Below are 18,858 nucleotides of genomic sequence, written 5' to 3'. Positions count from 1 at the left end.
CTGGCTGTGAAACTACTGAAATAAAGTTATAATTATTATTAAATATCTATTATTAAAATAACTATGCCTTAATTGCCTGCCTTCATACCCACTTTGGCCACCCAATCTCCTTTCTTGGGACCCTACACCTCCTCAAAATTAAATATCTACAAGGTGAATACCTGTCATAGCTGGGGTCACCAGGATACTTTCTGACTGCTCATGCTTTACCAGCTGTTAAATATTTTAATTAGGATCCATGCTAAATTCCAAATGCTTGGGAACCACTGGTGTCATGTGAGTGTGTTATGTGTTTCTTCCTTTTTTTTTTTTTTTTTTTTGAGATGGAGTTTCCCTCTTGTTGCCTAGGCTGGAGTGCAATGGTGTGCTCTCGGCTCACTGCAAGCTTTGCCTCCTGGGTTCAAGTGATTCTCCTGCCTCAGCCTCCTGAGTAGGTGGCATGCATCACCACACCTGGCTAATTTCATGTTTTTAGTAGAGGCTGGGTTTCTCCATGTTGGTCAGCCTGGTCTGGAACTCCCGACCTCAGGTGATCCCCCTGCTTTGGCCTCCCAAAGTTCTGGGATTACAGGCATGAGCCATCGTGCCTGGCCTGTTTCTTTAAGAAAGTCAAAAACACTATAGGCTGTCAGGCCAGGTAATTATTAAGTTACTGTTGACTATAGTCACCCTGTTGTGCTATCAGATAGTAGGTCTTGTTCATTCTGTTTATTTTTTTGCACCCATTAACCATCCTCACCTCCCTTCCAGGCCCCCACTACCCTTCTTAGCCTTAGTAACTATCTTCTACTTTCTGTGTCCATAGGCCATGTAATCTTTTAAAAACCAAATTCAAGATAATTTGGCAACTTCTTGTTTGATAAATGTAAGGATAGGGTTGTTTTTGTCCGTTCCTAGAGAATAGATACAGTTACGCTTTGTGTCTCATCTCATCTTGAATTGTATTCCCCATAATCCCCATGTATCAAAGGAGAGACTAGGTGGAGGTAATTTGGCCTAAAAGCAGCCACCTATTAAGGAAGCACTTAAGTTTTCTAATTGAATCATGGGGGTGGTTCCCCCAATGCTGTTATCATGGTAGTGAGTTTGTTCTTCAGTTCTCACGGGATCTGATGGTTTATAAAGAGCTAGGCCCCCATTTGCTTGGCAGTTTTTCCTGTTGCCTTGTGAAGGAGGAGCCTTGCTTTCTGTTCCCTTCCACCATGATTGTAAGCTTCCTGAGGGCTCCCCAGCCGTGCTGAACTGTGAGTCAATTAAATCTCTTTCTTTTATAAATTACCCAGTCTCAGGAAATTCTTTATAGTAGTATGAAAATGGACTAATACAGTAAATTGAGTCTACAGAGAGTGGTGTTTTGCTACAAAGATACCCGAAAATGTGGAAACAACTTTGGAACTTGGTAACAGGCAGAGGATGGAAAAGGAATACAGTGTAAAAAGTCTTCTAAATAAAAACACACAGCTTTATGCTTCCTAGAAATAATAGTTTTATGATGAGAAAGATTAAATAACAGGAGAGAGATGGTCATCCTGTTTCTTTTCTCTCTCTTCCCAGAATTCTTCCTTCAGTAAGAGAAATATGATCTGTACAACTAGGAAGAAAAAAATATATTGCTAAAAAACCCTTGCAGCTTTCACAAAGAGCACATTTTATATCCCCCTAAAAGAAGAAAAATACCTAAAAAGACTTTAAATACATTAAAGAAAGTAAGAGAAGTTTAGAATCTTGTCTCAAAATTGTTAAAGCACATTAAAAAATACATTATTGGCATATACTTGTTTTTAAAGCGAAAGATAGGAGGAGCAGAACGTGTGGTCAACTTGGCTTGACCTTTGAGCAGCTGCTATATTAGACTTCAGAGAGAGCACGACCCCATTGCTGCAATCAAGTGACTACAGCTGGTACTGCCCCTGAACATTTAAGGTGCAGAAATGCTTTAAAGGTGGCTGATACCCTTTAGCATCTGAATTACCAAAATGTATGATGCTATCACATGACTAACAGTGCCATTTAAAATATAAAATTTATTTCTGTGCTCTTTGAAAACAAAGGTAATTTTGATTTTGCTTTAATTTCTTGAAGGTCTGGTGATATTTCTGCAAAAGAGTCATATTGAAAGTTATCTATTGTAAGATACATAAACAAAACACCTTCCTGCCACATAGAGGTTTGAAAGTATTGAAAATATTTGGTTATGATTTAAGGTTTCACATTACTTGTCCTTAGAAGGAGTTTGGGATAGAAAGAGTTAATTGGTACACTAAAAAGGAGCAGAGGCAATGTCGTTGCAGGTGTTTGCTTTAATGGGGTCTTGATGGAAAGACAGGGACCCATAAATGGAGAAATATATGAAAGAAAGTATTGAAATAGCTATTATAAAACAGGAGTCTGTGACAATGTAAAACTTTAATTCCTAAAATTGTTTGGCTTTTCTTGAGAATGCTTTTTTTTTTTTTTTTTGCTAACTTCTTAATAATCCCAATTAGCTCCTTATTATCTAGAGAGAACAGGACAATTAGAGTAAAAATTTCAGAAACAGAAGTATTTAATCATACATAAGCTACAGATTCCTCACATTCGTTTCACAAACTTAGGTAAAATGAGTTACTTCTCTAGGTTTTCTTTATTTTTAAAGACTTTATATATTAGGAAATTTACAACATATACATCAGTAGAAAGAACAGTATAATGAACTATTTATCCAGCCTCAACAATTATTAACTTCCCCAGCAACTGCCTGGCTTCTAGCCCCAGATTATTTTGTACCACGTCCTAGAGATTCTATCAATTATATATTAAATATTACTAAGATTTCAAAATAATCCAAATAATAAATATTCATTACAAATATACCTTCAACATTATCACAGCAAATATACCCCATATTATATTTATTGTGCCATAAATAATATTTTAACAAAATATCCAGTGTTCAAATTATCTGTCTATTTTTGGTTGATGTGACAGGACATGAATAACACCCATACGTGTGCTCACAACACTTACATTAGCCGACAGACAAAATCACCTAATACAGAGCCTATTTTGTAATAAAGTGCTGAACATCTCATGTAACGTATTAAATACCATACAGGCATACCTCAGAAATATTGTGGGTTCAGTTCTGGACCATTGCAATAAAGTGAGTATCACAATAAAATGAGACTCACACAGTTTCTGATTTCCCAGCACATATAAAAGTTATATTTATAGGGTACTGTAGTGTATTAAGTGTGCAATAGCATGATGTCTAAAAAAAGTACATACCTTAATTCAAAAAAAAAAAGCATGAAGTGAGCACCTGCTATTGGGGAAATGGCACCTTGCTTGACTCAGGTTACTGCAAACCTTTGGTTTGTGGAAACTTGCAATATCTGGAAGCACAATACAGTGAGGCACAATAAACCAAGGTATGACTATACTGTAGCCTATACTGAAAACAAGAAACAGAATGGATGTATGGGTACTCAAAATACAGTTTCTGTGGAGTGCATATCACTTTTGCATCATCAAAAACTTGAAAAATCGTAAGGGCAACCATCACAAGTTAGGGATTGTCTGTAGCGGGCTTTCTTCTTTTGGGTTTTATTTTGAAAATATCTAGTGCTTCTCTATCAAGAAAAATTGCTGGCTTTGGGCTAGGAATTAGATATCCTATTTTATTGAGTGTTTTTTTTTTTTAACATGGGTAAATGTTAAATTTTGTTAAGTATCTAATTTTTGATATGTATAGAGATTTAATATGATTTTTCTCGTTAGCTCTATTAATGGTATGAATCAGCAACATTTTCCTGATATAAACTGTCTTGCACTCTGGGACTAAATTATATTTCATGATGTATTAATTTTTAATATGCTCTTGGATTCTGCTGACCAATTTAAGATTTTTTTGCATTGATATTTGTAAGTGAAATTCTTCTACAGTTGTGTTTTAGGATGCATTTTTTCAGATTTGTGGATTGGTGTTATACTTACTCTACAAAGCCAATATTTTAAATATTTTTTGAGTCCTGCTATTATTTGCTTTACTTTGCTGGGTTTTCTTTCACTAGCTTTCTGAATTGATTATTCAATACTTTTTTTTTCAATTTGTATTTTTAGTCAAATAAATATTTAATGCCAGAACATTTCTTTCATTGCCTATTTCAGTTGTCTTCTTAATTTCTCACATGTATTGTTTTTATTGTTATTTTTAAGAAATTCTGCAATTTTGTTTTTTATTTCTACTGTGATCCAAGAGTTATGGTGTTTTTGTTTGGTTTTATTTTTTAATACCAGGTGGAAGGCCCTTTAAAAGTTATTGTTATATGCCTACAGGTCCACTGCATTATGGGCAGAGAATTTTATTTGTATTATTTTTATTCTTTGTGACTGATTCTCTTGAGGCTTTCTTTGTAGCCTGTGTATAATAATAAACTCTCTTAAAGATTTCATGTGCACTTGAAAACATCTTAGCTCTACACAGACACTGTATTCAGGTGCTTTATTCAGGTATGACATAGATTGCATCCCAGAAGCTGAGTGAAAAGACAGACTTCTTATTGGACAAAGCAAAATTATTTACTACACACTCTCACTTAGTATCTAAAGGTAATCAGTGAGTTTCTTCGATTTTTCATGCGTTTTTTTCTCACTAATTCTCATAGTATATAACATCCACCCTTGTGTCAATTTTGTTTTCCAGAAATAGATGATGTAGTGTAGTATATGTACTATTTTAGTTGCTTTCATTTACTTGCTGTATCATCTGTGTATCTATCTCTGTCTACATCCACACCTGTCTGCTATATGTTTTAATTGGGCTTTATAATTTTCTTAATACTTTTTTCACTCTCTCAGGAGGAGATAGGTTATGGACTGAATATTTATGTGCCGCATGCCCCCTACTGAAATTCATGTTGAAATCCTAACTCCCAATGTGGTGATATTAGAAAGTGAGACCTTTTGGCGAAGATTAGGTCATGAGGGTAGAGTCCTCATGAATAAAATTAGTGCCCATTTAAAAGGGACTCCAGAGAGCTCACTCACCTCTTCCATCATGTGAGGACATAGTGAGAAGTTAGCTGTCTATGGACCAGAAAGGAGGCTCTTACCAGACACTATTCTGCTAGTGCCGTGATCTTGGAATTCTCAGTATTCAGAACTGTTAGAAACAAATGTTTGCTGTTTAATACATGCAGTCCCTGGTGTTTTTTATTACAGCATCCTGAACTGATTAAGACAAATCCTATTGTCTTTTGGTTATATACTATAAAAAATATTGAAATTAGCTTATCAGCTTGTTGTCCCATCATTCCTTGCATCCAACATTTCGTATGCAGTGTTATCTTTTTTACTCCCTACGTAGACTTGACCAAACTGCAAAAGATGAGGGCATATAGTCTTCTAGAGTGCCAAGTCTGCCAAAACTTCTAACACCAACTGCAAGGAGTTAGGGTCCCTACTACAAATTTAGAGGAAAGAGTCCGCACAAGACAACCGTCACTTTTGATACCAAATGCAAGCTTGCAGTGTTCTCCAAACCATGCTCAGCTTTGATAATTCACTAGAAAAACTCACAGAACTCACTGAAAGCTATTATATTCACAGTTACACTTTATTACAGGGAAAGGATAAAAATAAGCCAAAGAAGGGGTATATAAAGAAAGGTTTTCAAGGATTCCAGACACAAAACTTTTATTGGCTTCAGGTTATGTTATTCTTTTGACACTGATGTGCGACGATGTGCATGGAGCATTGCTAACCAGTGACATCCACCCAAGCCTTGGTGTTTGCAACTTTTATTGGAGCTCTATTATGCAGACATGATTAATTGACTGATTGCCCATCTGGTCAATTTCAAACTTCAGCATACTGTGTGACCTCAGACCTCCACCCTAAATCCAATAATTGATTTTCCTGCCATAGCCAGTCTATACCCTAAGATTATCAGGTATAACCATCTCCATCCCCTGCCCCCAACTCAAATAACAATGCTCCTATCAAGTATGAAATAGATTGGCTTCCAGAGGCTGAGAGCAAAGCTAGACTCCTTGTTGGGCAAGGTCAAATTTTTGTACTGCATACTCTCATTTATAAATGCAATCAATGAGCTTCTGTTTTGTGTGTGTTTTTTTCTCATTCATTCATCATTTTGATAGTAGTTCTAAGACTATATGTAGTCATTATATACAACTGTCAATATATATAGCCATTATATACAATGCTATCTGCCTTATAGTTTTTTTGTTGTTTGTTTTTTTTGAGACAGAGTCTCGCTCTGTCACCAGGCTGGAGTGCAGCAGCGCAATCTTAGCTCACTGCAACCTCTGACTCCCTGGTTCAAACAGTTCTCCTGCCTCAGCCTGCTGAGTAGCTGGGATTACAGGCATGTGCCACCACACCCAGCTAATTTTTACATTTTTTAGTTGAGACAGGGTTTCACCTTGTTGGCCAGGATGGTCTTGATTTCCTGACCTGGTAATCCACCTACCTTGGCCTCCCAAAGTCCTGGGATTACAGGTGTGAGCCACCTTGCCCAGCCTATAGTTATTATTTTTTTAGGTGTATAGGTAAATATATTTTTTATGCACACTACAAGTTTTTATAGTAATTGAAGAAGTAAGGAAGAGATCACATCTTCATCCAGTTAAGAGGAAGCTATAGTGGCATGGATGGATTCACCATATCAACTGTTAGGGAAAATCACTATGGATATCAGCTACAGTGGGGAGACCAAAGGTCTGACAGCAGCAGAACGGGTTCCCCAGGTATAAGGCATAGGAAGACTGAATACATGGGAAGAAATACTTATGACATATTAGCTTTTCTTGTTTTTTAACATAGTTTATAAATATCTTTTAAATACCATTTTAGCTATAACCTTTAGGTTTCATTATATAGCATATTCATTAGTGATCAGTTTTATATATTTTATAAATTATGATTTATTGTTGCGCCTATGACTTATTTAGCAGAGTGTTTTAGATTTCACAATAAGAGCTTTCAAAATTGCTTTCTGGTTACTGTTTGCTAACTTAAGTGCATTGTGGACAAGAACTTAGTCTGTATCATACTGATTTTTGGTATTTGCCATAATTTGTGGCATTCTGCAGTCCTAAAAATAAATCAGATCTAGCTATGATCTAGGTGATCATCTCCTATGAGCCAGCAGGTTAGCTTTCGATTTAAGCTAAGAAGTCCTGACCTGAGGTTTCTGTGTTGTGATCTTCACTTATGTCAGTTGCTTGTCGTGTCTCCCAATCAAAATGTACCCTGTGCAGTAATGAGCTACATCAGAAGCTGTGTCAGGATGTCATGTCATGTTGCTGACGTGCTACTCATTCGTTTCCTGTTCTGCATCCTTTCTCTGTGCTAATTAAACATAGTGAAGAATAAGCCACAAAACTGTGTTTTGTAAGTTATGCTGACATAAACCTGAAAATCACTCCGGGATCTTGCAGTTATGACTGATATTTGGCTTGTTGTTTTTAAATTTCTCCTATACATTATGGAGAGATCTATATTAAAATTTAAATTAGGGTTTATCAATTCTTTCTTGCAAACTTGTCAATTTTATTGTATGTATTAAACCACAGGTGAGAATTTCTATAACTCCCATCAGGATTTTTCTCTATAAAATTGATTAGTAATATTGATTCATTACACAAATATTTATTGATTATTTAGTATGTATGAGGCTTTGTTTTTGGTGCTTGGGTTATATCACCTAACAAAACAAAATCTATGCTGTTATATTTGCATTTTATTGGTTGAAAAAGATGAATGAATGCTTATATGCATCAGGTAATAACAGCAATGAAGAAAATGCACAAAGGGGATTAAGAGGGATGGTAAAGTCAATAGGTAAAGAGGGAACATTTGATCAGAGACCTAAGTGAAGTGTGTGAGGGAGACTGTAGCTGAGGAAGAGCTTCCAGAGAAAGGAAATGATGAGTGATAGGATGATGGAGTGAAAACATTCTTGGCATAGGTGAGGAAAAGCAAGGAGGCCTGCAAGAATGGAGAGAGAATAGAGTGACAAAACTGAGTAAGATAGCAAAAATAAACAAGAGTGAGGAACCAAACTGAACATCCTTCATTTACTAGAAATCTGAGATCCATGAATCAGACTCGAGCTTGCCAGAAAGAGGAGCAGATGTTAATAGGATGGAATTAAAATTTTAAATTTTGTTGGATTGCATTTTTAACATTTGTTTATATTAAATATTGAAAATATAGATGTGTGTGTGTGTGTATGTGTGTGTGTGTGTGTGTGTGTGTGTGTGTGTATATATATATATATATATACACATTTTTTTTTTTTTTTTGAGATGGAGTTTTGCTCTTATTGCCCAGGCTGGAGTGCAATCAGGCGATCTCAGCTCACCGCAACCTCTGCCTCCTGGTTCAAGCGATTCTCCAGCCTCAGCCTTCCAAGTAGCTGGGATTACAGGCATGCACCTCCACACCCAGCTAATTTTGTATTTTTAGTAGAGATAGGGGTTCTCCTTGTTGGGCAGGCTGGTCTTGAACTCCCGACCTCTGGTGATTCTATGAATCTCGGCCTCCCGAGTGCTGGGATTACAGGTGTGAGCCCCTGCATCCAGCCCAAATACTGAATATATTTAAAATATTCCTCTATATATGTAAATTATCAGCACCACCCCCACTAATATAATTACACTTGTGTACTTAAGCTGCCACTTAAGAATTAGAAGAGTGTCAGAATTTTAGGAGCCTCTTAAGTGCTTTTTCTGATCTTTCGCCCATTAGCCCCCAAACTAGAGGTGGAATTTTTTTTTTCTTGGACTTTTCTTTAAAGTTTTACCACATTTTTTTGCATTGTTGTGAGGGTTAATCAGACATTATCTGGATGTGTCTGTGAGAAAGATTAGATTAATATTTAAATGGGCAGACTTTGAATAAAGCAAATTATCTTCCAAAATATGGTGAGCCTTATTTAATAAGTTGAAAGCTTTAATGGAACAAAGACTGACTTCCTTCTAGGAAGAAAGAATTCTGCTAAAAGCCTTCAGATTTGAACTGTTGCAGTGGCACTCCCTGGGCCTTTAGCCTACTGGCCTATCCTGTAGATTTTATACTTGTCAGCATTCTTAATTGCATGAACCAATTCCTTAAAAAAACTCTCTCTCTTTCTCTAAATCTATCTCTCTATGAATAGATACCTATATATACACACACACTTGATATATATGATATATATGTGTCGAAATATGTAATATATGTATACACACATCTTATTGATTCTGTTTCTCTAGAGAACCCTGACTTATACAATTGCTAAACAAAATTTATATTCAACATATTTTTTCTGAATGCATATCAGTGAGTATTTACATTCTATACCAGAAACCACTGCATTAGAGAATGCACAGTCAGCAACAAATTTTAAGTTAGGAAATGCCTTGATTCTACTGTATTAATAAATTTTGTAAATTACAAAACTTACACAATGATTAATGTAGCATTAAATAAAACATACAAATAAACATTTTAATTCTTTAGTGTATCACCCTTGCAGACTCATTCAAATATACATACCTTAGCTTAGACACTGATGAAATGAGTGCTTCAGTGAGATCATTCTGGACGTGGCAAGGAAGAGGTTGGATTAGAGCCGTATTTCTCACACTTAACTGCCCTTTAGGATTAAGATTACATTGAAAGCTTTAATGAAATGTCTATCCTGGAAAGATTTAAGTAATTAAAAAAAAAAAACAAAAAAACCCAACTATGCCAGGATATCCTGTTGTCAAGTGTTCAGAACCACTGAGCCAAGGCAATTTAAGTGGAGGGAAATGTTTACATTTAAGAGGTAATTGCAAAATAGAATTGCATGACCTGATGGCCAGCTGGACATGGAATAGTGAAAAATAAAAGACAACTCTGAGAATTCTAACTTAGATGACTAAACAAATGCATGATAAGCCAACAGTTGTGTCACTATTTATCAGGCTAAGTGGCAGATATCTGGCAATTATCTGTTAATTAATTAATCTTACCTTTTCACCAAATTCACTTTCCTTTCCTCCTGTGTACAGAGCTAGGCAGTATGTTTCAGTCTGTTTTGCAGTTTGACCATGTGACCAATTTTTTTCCCCCTGAAGAAATGTTGGCTGAAGTAATATAAACTATTGTGAGGTTTGGCCCATAAAAACAAGAACTTTTAGGAAATCCACTTGTTTAAAAATTTTTTGTCTGCAATTTGAGACTGATGCCTAGGATGTGTTAGAGACAGCATATTTTTCTTCTTTCCTGTGGCCCTGAATGAATAAAGAAGGGCAGAGCATTACAACTTTTTTCCTTCCTGCCATTGAAATTCAAGGGAATGAGAGATAAATTCTTGTTTTGTGAAGTCATTGCGATTTCTGGGTTTATCTGTTATAGCAGCTAGTGTTGCCTTAATAATTCTATATAATAAGTACAGTCATTAGCCTTATTTTGAAGATTAATATAGCAGAGAGAATAGTTTTTTTTGTGGAAAGATATTAAGCTGCCTGTTTTACTTTTAGGTAGAGGGACTTATAAATATAGGGCTGAAGCTCAGGATGAGGTCAGTGTGATAAATACCTTGTGAGTCATCAGTGTACAGGTGATAGTTGAAGTCATGGAAGTGAAAGTGATCCCTTGAGGAGACAAACCAGAGAATAAAGGAAGTGGACTTATTATAGAATTTTAGTGCCGGCAATATTTCAAAAGAGGATACCATATTGGAGACCAAGGAAAAAAGTCATAGAGATTAAAAAACAGCAACAACAAACCCTAGGATGGAGCGTTGTCAAGAAAAGCAGGAGAAGAGGTGCTTTTAAAATGGAAAGCCCATTGGTAGTGCCAAAAGCGACAGAGTTATGTGAACTAAAGACCAAAGAAAAGGCCACTTATCCAATTAGGTGGTGAATGCTGACCTTTTAGAAAGCCCTCGCAGAAAGTTGCTAAGATTGCAAGCCAGACTGAAGTGGTCTGACATGTGACTGAGAAGTGAAATATGTGGGCAGTGCATGCAGAACACCTTTTCAAGATAATTGGCAGCCAAAAAAAAAAAAGTTGCTCTATAGAATAAGCATTGTGATCCCTCTATCAGCTGAACATGAGAATAAGTGAGATTTGGGAGAGGAGGGAATGTGTCAGACCATTTCCTATGCCTTGAAACATGTCTACGTTTATGGGAAAATATATGAGTCATAATTATAATTTACCTGATAATATTTGCAAGTTAATAGTCGATGTAAATGGGACTACATTTGAAAAAGTTGGCAGGATGGTGATTTAAAAGTTATTTTGGGCTGGGCGCAGTGGCTCAAGCCTGTAATCCCAGCACTTTGGGAGGCCGAGGCGGGTGGATCACGAGGTCAAGAGATCGAGACCATCCTGGTCAACATGGTGAAACCCTGTCTCTACTAAAAATACAAAAAATTAGCTGGGCATGGTGGCGCATGCCTGTAATCCCAGCTACTCAGGAGGCTGAGGCAGGAGAATTGCCTGAACCTAGGAGGCGGAGGTTGCGGTGAGCCGAGATCGCGCCATTGCACTCCAGCCTGGGTAACAAGAGCGAAACTCCCATCTCAAAATAAATAAATAAAATAAAATAAAATAAAATAAAAATAAAGAAAACACAAGAGCACAATATTGGGAGTGGAATAGGATATAGGAAGGTATTAGAGGGCCCAATGTGATAACATGTAGTCTGTATGCCAGATGGGACCAACGTGGGATCCACTCACCGGAAAGCCATCTTGAGACTGGGAGAGAGAAGCACAAATGTCAAGAGGCACATGTAGCATGCTGAGTTATTACAAGGGTAACTTGGGGGAGAACAAAGCACAGGCGAATGTTAGGCAATTATTCTCTTTCCAGAAGGATGGCGTATTGAGAGATTAAGTAGACTAGGCTCCATTGTACAGAAGGAGGTGGATTAGTGACAAATGAAACAGCAAAGGTGAAAGGCTCAGTTAGGATCCTGCATTCCAAAGTTGAGAATATCTGAGCCAGTGGAGAAAATTGCCTTAAGCTGAAGAAAGCTGAACCTTCAGAGCATCTTCCCAAGCTCTGGGGTAGGGTGGTGGGTGGGGTGGGGGTGGGATCCAAGCAATGTGTTCCTGTGACTGCATATTTCTGTAAAGTTTACAAAAGTAAGATTGTTCTGAATTCTTTTGGTAAACCTGTTTCTTCCAAAATTATATGTATTGAGCCTCACTAAATCTGTCTCCATCTTGGCTTAAGGTCTGGGGCATAAATATCAAGAAAAAGAATCGTCCCTTTGCTTCAGACTTGGGGCTTCCATGTTTTCTTCACTGTCTAAATAATGGGAGATCAGACTTAGCCAGATAATAATTAAAAGCAGCTTGGTGGAGCAGCTCAGCAGGTCAGTTTCTAGGAGTCAGGCTGGAATTATTTGGTTAAGGAGAGATCAAGACACGGCCATCTTTAAGCAGATGTGTCTGTTGGGTCTAGATCATCTGGTCTTTTAGATTTAGTTTTCTTGAAATTATCTATTGTTTATCCTCTACTCTTTTTTTTTTAATGGGTTATTTCTCTTTTTCTTTTAAAATATGTACATTTTCTGAACATGCTATTTGGTCCTAAGGATATGTACTTGATTTTGTACCTCCCTCCTATATTAGGAGCTCCTTCAGGGAAGGATTATTTCTTACTAAATTTGGCTGCCTTACTGAAGCATAGCTGTTGTACAATGCCTGAAATTCTTGGGCCTTCTAATTGTTCTTCACTGAATTGGGAATGGCATAATAAAAGATTTCCTGGAAAACTGAGGCATACGCATACAAAAGTGTAAAATTTGAAATGATCTGAGCAAATTTTATACAACCCCTCTATGTCCTCATCCCATATTACTTACATTTTAAACTCAGTTCTAAGCTTAATGAAATAATTTTAAATGTATTCTATTTCTACCGGATAATTGATCATGAATAAAAAGAGGCCTTACCTAAATTAATCTTCTTAAATTCCCATGATATGGGAAAAAATGTTTGAAAATGAATATTTGATTTTAATATGTTGTTTGTAGGTCTTGATTATTCATTTATTCATTCATCCAACAAATATTTTTAAGTATCAAATACATACCCAGTTAAGTAATAAGGTCTAGGACTATACCGGTAAGCAAGGACATGATCTCTGCTCTTTTTGACTTATAGTCCAAGTGTGGATTAATCAAATGCACATGCCATTTGAAATGATATATATAATAAGATGGAAATAAATGTATCTAGAAGCGTATGACAATAGCTGATCAAGACCTATGGTTGCATGTATTTGGGTAGAGGGGATATTCAGAAAAGGCCTCCTAGAGGATTTGATAACTAGAATTGAGGTCTGAGGGATGGCTAGAAGATCCTGGAAGAAAGGGAGTATGGAAGGTGATGAAGAGGCTGGTGAAAATGTTCCATATAGAGGAAACACAATGGCAAAGAGTCTGTTGCTGGAAGGTACAAAAACTGATAGAAAACTGTGCTTAAAGTTAGAAGAAGGACAAGATTGATACAAAGTGAAGATGGAGATGGAAGCAAAGGTCAGACCATGTAGGACATTCCAAAGCATGATAAGGATTTGGCATTTTTTTATAAGAACAGGGAAAAGTCATTAGATAATTCAATGTAGGTCATGATGTGATTTTTGCAAAGATCGCTCTGGCTCCATTATATGGAAAATATCAGGGAAAATATACAAAAATATAAATTTGTATGCAGGAAGTATAGTTAGGAAACTATTGCAGTAGTTTAGGTAGAGATGGCAGCTTGAGCTATTGTGATGGAGGCATAAAAAAGTGGAAACATTTGTAAGATATTTAGAGGTAAAATGGACAATATTTTGTAATGGGTTACATCTAGGTAGGGTGAGGGAGAAAATGGTGTCAAGATGACTTCTAGATTCCAGCTTGTGCAACTGGCTGGATGATAAAGTATTCACAGAAGCTGCAACTACTAGTAGAAGATGGAGTTTGGTGTGAGAGATCACAGGTTTGATCATGGATATTTGACATATGCGGTGCCTGTAGCATAACGAAGTGTTAAATTAAGTAGGTGGTTGGACATGTGAGTCTGGAACTCAAAGAACAGGTTGACCCTACAGATGTGAATTTGTTTGCCTCAGAATGTTTTGTTGTTTGTGATATTTCTTATAGGAGTATGTGAAGGGAGCTACATCTAGGAGTGAACTTTGAGAATACCAATCTTTAATGGTGGTTAAAAAAGGATGACTCTGCAGAGGAAACCTAAGATGTAGAGAGAAAACACCAGGTGAGTGTTTCCCTTGGGAGCCAAGGAAAAGTAGTATTTCTAGGCTGATATAATAACGGACGTTGTCAAACACTATTAACAGGTGAGGTAATATAAACAATAAAAATATTAATTGATTTTAGGTTTTAACAATATAAAGGTCATTGGCAATTCAAGAGAAAGCTATTTTAGGGAGGTAACTATTTAGAGAGACCTAAACTAGGAAGTTCTTGGGAAAAAGAAGAAGTCAAGTCAGTTGTTTGGAGGTAGTTGGCTACAGAGGGAAGGAAACAACTCAGATGGTAGATGGTAAACACAATAGAATATAATGCTGGGAAGCCTTTTGTATGACTGTTCATTGAAATCTCTTGTGTAATCAGTGGTTTAGAAATTTATGCTCTTTAGGTAGGACTTGAAGAATAATTTTGGTACTTAATAATAGAAATGTACAGTCATGGCTTGTATGATATATTGCTGGTAATAGCCATTATTTGTTTATGGGACTGTCTTTTCATTAGAATATTTCTGTACCATGAAAATATATGATCTACTTAACAATAAGGCCATTGACTTTATGAGACCATTTCAAGTAAACAGAGGGTGGTGAAAACCAGGGGCTGCCTATTCTTTCCTGTTTTCTTGTACTGCAATAAGAAAAATTTGTGTACTGGAACTGGCTGGCCCATGGAAATGGACAGTGCTGGAGCACAAATATATATAAAAGAAATAAATATAAAATACCATAAAATGCGGGGGGGATGTCTGGTGAAGAATGCTCTATTATAGTTTTATGCTTCGAGATGGTAGCTAAGATGTGGTTGTAGAATGAGGAATCTTCTATTTGAGAATTGCTTTATTGGAAGTGCCAGTTGCAGAAATTCACCTTTTCTACTAGTTGCAAGATCCTAGGAAAAGTGGTCAATCACTTTTGGTTTGCTTTGTTATTTGCAAAATTGGGTTACTAATTCCTTTTATCCCGCTTTTTCTGAGCCCTCTTGTGTATTTCAGCAATGAAATACCATATATATTTTATTTATCATGATGGCCAATGAGTACTATAGTATTTATACAGTGGGGGCATAAAACTCATGGCAGATATTTATTCACATAAATATTATGTACATATTGCTGGCTAAAATATAGCCTCAAAAATTAAAATTTACACTTTAAGCTGAAACTGTAAGCCATACCCATGAGAAAGACAGTGAGATATTAAAAGCTGGTGAGGACCATAGACTGTGGAATAAGACTTGGTGACTTGACTACTAATGCTTACTTTGGGCAAGTTATTTTACATTTTCAGCCTCAGTTTCTTTATTATAGGATAGTATTAAAAATAGCAAATAACAGTACCTTCTTCAAAGGGTAATTGTGAGAATTAAGAGGTGACGATTTTAGTGTAAGAAGCACTGTTCAATAGTAATTATTATTATGAGGGCTTGTAAATCAATTTATAAGCTAAAGCACTGCTTATCATGTGAGTACAACTGGGATTAGATGGAGGTAGTCATAGAGGATACCGAAAGTCACAAGAGAAATGTAGGGCATCTCCCAGAAGTGTTCATTTTATTGATTTTTGCTACATTTTTATAGTTTTACTTTACAGGAAATATATATATATTTTTGAGATGGAGTCTTGTTCTGTCACTCAGGCTAGAGTGCAGTGGCATGATCTCAGCTCACTGCAACCTCTGCCTCCTGGATTCAAACAATTCTCCTGCCTCAGCCTCCTGAGTAGCTGAGACTACAGGCATGTGCCACCACAGCCAGCTAATTTTTGTATTTTTAGTATAGAGTTAGCGTTTTACCGTGTTGGTCAGGATGGTCTTGATCTCTTGATCTCCTGATCCGCCTACCTCAGCCTCCCAAAGTGCTGGGGTTACAGGTGTTAGCCCACTGCACCCAGCCATGGAATATTTTTTAAATGCTTTTAATTTTTTAGAGAAAGAGAAGGCTTCAGAGCAATATGCTCCCCTTGGAAGATTGGAGGTAAAGGTTCAGACTACAGTTCTGGAGCCTGGGGGTGTGTGTCCATTCATTCCTCAGTGGCAATGGCTAAGATTTACTGGTCAGAAGTCTGAGATATTGTTTGAAGATATACAAGTAAAGAAACTTCCCCTTCTACCACTGATTTGGGCAGATTAAATGTCAAGAGGATTATATGGATTTGCTTGTGCAAATCCTAAAGTGATTTTCTGGATTTGGGAAAAATTTTGACATGTTTTAACTTAGCACTTTAACTGAGAAATGTTCCCAGCATCTTGCTGTTTTAAGTAATTGAAAACACTGCCAGCTCAGATTGCTTCCGAAAAAGGCAAACTAAGATGTTTTCAGAGACACTGCATAATATGCCTTGCATTTATTTTGGTAAATATCTCGATTTCCTTATTTACTGTGTCTAAAAGAATTTGGCAAATTATCAATTCTGGAACACATAATTCTTGGAGAACACACTCTATTTTTTTCCAATTTGATAGATTTGCTAAATATATATTTCCTTACTAACATTTGGGTGTTATTATTTTTAAACCTAGACTTAATTAAAACATAGGCACAAGGACAAAATAGATACATACAAAGAACAGATTTTAAGTCCTCTTTTTCACCTGTGTAGGTTTTGTATTTGGAGTTTTGAGTTTAACTTTATAATTCTTTTGAGAGAAAATTTGGGGCCATAATTTAAGAGGCTGGAAGAGGAGTTTGATATTTGTCTTCTTAGGGAAAATATTCCTTTCTCTTATTTGGGAGGATCTCTTCCTTTATCTTCTAGGCTAATACAAAGCCCACTGTGGATATTGTTTCTCCTGTGAAGTCTATCAGATTGTCTTACCCATGAGAATTGATTATGCTTTCATCTGTGTAACATTCTGTACTCACTAAAATACAGAACAATTATTTTCTTGCATGTCTGTATTTCCCGTAATTTGAGCATCGTTGTTTATATCCCAGAGACAGGTATGTAGTAAGTGCCTAATACTTGTCAAATAGTTGGAGTTGACTCTAGTGGCAGGTGGAATTAAGAGTATAGAGAAGGTTCACAGAGACCTTAAGGAGGTATCAAAAGAGCCACTCATTAATAGACTGTCTCACAGAAGTACTCCTGAAGCAAAAACAGGCTGTCAAATGGTAGAAGAGTTCAGAGTTATGCCAGAATATATTGGGCCTTTCTCAACAACTATGTAAAGAAAGGATTGGCGTCTGGGAGTATAGGCAGGGCACCTTGAGAATGAATTCAGTCAACTTTTATTAACTTTCGAGTTATGAATCTATAATATGACAAGTAATTACTTATTTATTACTAAAGAAATTTGTTAATCAGTGTTAATCAGGTAATTTATTAAGTAATCTATAAGCCCTACAACCTGTGAATATAATATGACAAGTAATTACATATTCATTAATTAAGTAATTTGTACCCAGCATTGTGGTAGTTGCTCAGAGTGGATTGGGGTCACAGAAGAGTTAGAAATCCTGTTCTCTGACATGAAACAGCTTACATTCAGTGGGGAACAAGCAAAGTTAAAGTTCATGGAATAAGGAGACAATGGAAACTAGTATAACAGAATGCAGAAGGGGAGGTATCTTGTTGGTAGGAATTGATCATTACTCAAAGCTGAGGATATCAGGTGATAAATGTGGTAGGACATCAGGTGATAAATTTGTTTAGCTGTTCTAAATGAGAACTGCTAAACACATTTCCATAGTTTGAAAAGGATGCAGCCAAAGTGGCCAACAACTTTCTACTCATGTCTCTCACTTGGGTCCACAATACCAAGCTGACAGGAGATTTTTTTTTGCAGAAATACCACAGTATTGGGGAGCTTTTTGACCCTTCATCAGATGTATAGAATCAATTTGGGGGAGGGAATTACTAAAAAATGTCAGTGAGATGCAAGAGAACACTCAGAAAGATTAAGGGGTATTTTCTAGAAGTGGAATGTGGCATACAAACATTCCCATATGTTTGCTGACTTGCTAAAGTGCAATAAGAATATTTTCTGCGATAAAAATGACTGGGTTTATATCCCACTGAAGTGGACAGTCTGGGGAAGGGACACATGGGAGAGAAATGACAAATGGAAAAGGCCATGAAATGCAGGGGAATGTCTGAAGACGGGAAAGTGATACATTTCTTGGGAGAACTGGAGATTGACCTCTTTAGTTTGCAGGTATATAAACTGGTGCTGGACTCTGGCCTGAGGACATCTGAAGTCAGGAACTGGCTGGAGCTTCCACTTTCTACAGGAAAGAAGGAAGGGATGATTTCTGAGCTCACAAACTATACTCAGAACGTCTCCTGGACAAGAGTGGGTGAGTTTCCATGGGAGGAGTAGATGCTAGGGATAGTAGCTTTGTTAGGTCCTGCCCAAAGGGCTATCTGAAGCAGAAAGAAGGTATGTAGGGAATACTACTGAAGGCTGCAGCTGAGTGACTGCCAAGAAGGCAGAGAGTACATAAGACATATCAAGGTTCCTAGCAGAATTAGCTTCACAGAAGGCACAAAACTGTGCCCCTAAAGAAAGAATGAGCATTGCACACCTGTACCACTGTGTTAGACCATTCTTTTATTGCTATAAATAAATAAATACTTAAGGCTTGGCAATTTATAAAGAAAAGAGAT

The 18,858-nt window shown here is 36.7% G+C and overlaps 1 long non-coding RNA gene across 7 annotated transcripts in view; it reads left to right on the top strand.

The window, feature by feature from the left end:
- LOC144579174 (uncharacterized) overlaps nucleotides 1–18,858 on the top strand; it is a 331,105-nt gene that overhangs the window by 226,197 nt on the left and 86,050 nt on the right. For 6 of the 7 annotated variants that reach the window (XR_013526129.1, XR_013526126.1, XR_013526124.1 and 3 more), the window contains one exon: nucleotides 14,144–14,258. The exons of the other annotated variant lie outside the window; for it this stretch is intronic. This is a non-coding gene — a long non-coding RNA (uncharacterized LOC144579174). The remainder of the gene's footprint in view (nucleotides 1–14,143; nucleotides 14,259–18,858) is intronic. 7 annotated transcript variants of the gene reach the window in all.

Source organism: Callithrix jacchus, chromosome 14 (assembly GCF_049354715.1).
Source record: "Callithrix jacchus isolate 240 chromosome 14, calJac240_pri, whole genome shotgun sequence".
Classification (NCBI taxonomy): domain Eukaryota; kingdom Metazoa; phylum Chordata; class Mammalia; order Primates; family Cebidae; genus Callithrix; species Callithrix jacchus.
This window is presented reverse-complemented; position numbering and strand designations above follow the sequence as displayed.